The sequence below is a fragment of the Rhinopithecus bieti genome, unplaced genomic scaffold (genome assembly GCF_001698545.2).
Source record: "Rhinopithecus bieti isolate Rb0 unplaced genomic scaffold, ASM169854v2 scaffold_20101, whole genome shotgun sequence".
NCBI classification, from domain to species: domain Eukaryota; kingdom Metazoa; phylum Chordata; class Mammalia; order Primates; family Cercopithecidae; genus Rhinopithecus; species Rhinopithecus bieti.
Window position 1 is genome coordinate 3,479,330 of NW_016810242.1, and position 1,996 is coordinate 3,481,325.

The 1,996-nt window shown below is 40.2% G+C and overlaps 1 long non-coding RNA gene across 1 annotated transcript in view; it reads left to right on the top strand.

The window, feature by feature from the left end:
- Positions 1 to 319: 319 nt before the first annotated feature.
- LOC108541916 (uncharacterized) overlaps positions 320 to 1,996 on the top strand; it is a 25,568-nt gene continuing 23,891 nt past the window's right edge. Inside the window, exon 1 of the long non-coding RNA XR_001889114.1 lies at positions 320 to 1,029. This is a non-coding gene — a long non-coding RNA (uncharacterized LOC108541916). The remainder of the gene's footprint in view (positions 1,030 to 1,996) is intronic.

Sequence of the window (1,996 nt, forward strand, 5' to 3'; positions counted from 1 at the left end):
AAAAAAAAAAAAAAAAAATTCAAGTGGAGATGTCATTGTGGCTCTTGAAACAGTGTGGATCATGAGGTCAGCAGAGAGGTGGCAGGGAGAGAGATTTGGGAGTCATTAGCATACAGATAGATAGTATTTGAAATATGGATCTGGATGATAGATTAAGAAGACAGTATAGCTAGAGAAGAAAACAAGGTTGGAGATGGGGCTCTGTAGCATTGAAGGTCTCCCACAAAGAAGAGTATAAAGGAAAATTAAGGAACTGTTATCCCAGAAGCCTAGCAGTTACAATACTTCAAAATGAAAGAGTGGCCGGCTGGGTCAGATGCTGCTAAGAGGCTGGCTATCATGAGGACAGAGGCTTTGCGAAAATTGCAATCATCAGTGACCTTGATGACCCAAAAGCCAAATGAAGTGAGTTGAGTAGAAAATGGGCAAAACAGAAGTAGAGGCAAGATTTAGAGACTCTCTTGCAAGAATTTACACTGTGAAAAGGAGCAGAGAAATTGGTTGGTGTCTGGGGTGTAAGGAGATGTAAGGAGATGGGTCAAAGGAGGGGTTTTAAAGGGATTTTAAGGTTCATTTGTATAAGGATGGTAGAGGAGGAGAGATTGAGAAGCAGTGGAGTTAATTGCAAAAGCAAACTTCTTAGAGATAGTTGGAATCTAGGGCATAAAAAGAGAGTTGAGTTTGTCTTTAGATAGAATCAGGGTTAACTATTTTATTGTAGCTGGAAGAAAGACTGAGTATGTGGATCCACAAACAGGTAGTTAGATGGAAATGACAGGAGTATTTGAGATTAAGATTTCAGAAGTGATACAACTCAACTCTGAGGTTAGTCCTTTGGTTGAAGTGAAGTGGACTTGATCACTGGCACTTAGAATGTAAAGAAACTAAGAAACCAGGAGCATTTTAATAGTGTATTCATGTGTTTGTCCTATCCAGGTAGCATCTTGGACAAAATATTGGGCAGCTTTGTGTGGGACACAGCTTTTTTACTATGCTGCCAAATCTCTAAAGGCTACAGAACGAAAACATGTAAGTATTTGTTCTCTACATTTTTACCATGGTTTCACAGACTGTTCATGGTTATAAAGAAAGCAGTCCTAATGGGATACAAAGGTTTTTTGGGTTTGCTCTTGTTTTTTCCTATCTTCTAGTCCAAAAGTTTTTACATTTATTTCTCTTTTGAATACCATTTTTCTACTGCAGATGTCAAAACTGCACATTAAGCTTATCTATCTTGTCACCAAAGCTTTCTCAGATCTGGGTTTCCTGTTCAATATTGTTCAAAACTAATGCCTTGGAGTTTCCTTTCCTAACCAGCAAAATGTGGAAATGTGGGGCCAACATCTAAAGTTCTTTCCACCTCAATCTCTGGTTTAGTGATTCTTCCCAACAATGAAGAGGAATGATCAGTTACAACAGTTACTTCAGGCCGGGCGCTGTGGCTCAAGCCTGTAATCCCAGCACTTTGGGAGGCCGAGACAGGCGGATCACGAGGTCAGGAGATCGAGACCATCCTGGCCTACATGGTGAAACCCCGTCTCTACTAAAAAATACAAAAAACTAGCCGGACGAGGTGGTGGGCGCCTGTAGTCCCAGCTACTCGGGAGGCTGAGGCAGGAGAATGGCGTAAACCCAGGAGGCGGAGCTTGCAGTGAGCTGAGATCCGGCCACTGCACTCCAGCCCTGGCGACAGAGCGAGACTCCGTCTCAAAAAAAAAAGAAAAAAACAACAACAGTTACTTCAGTCACTTTCTTGTGCTTCATATTACTTAAAAGAAGCCTTTTTTTCACCCTGTAGAATTTTCCTATAAATCTCTTTTGCATGCTGTTTGTTTTTACATAGAATCTTTGAAAGGAAGAATGATTTTCTATGTTGCATTAATAAAATTTGAGAGGAATTTTACTTCTAAGTCACATATTTTGGGGGAGAAAAATTAAGTGGTTTATCCTACTGAGGAAAGGTAAGCCAGTGAATAAAAATTTAAGTCCTTTTTCT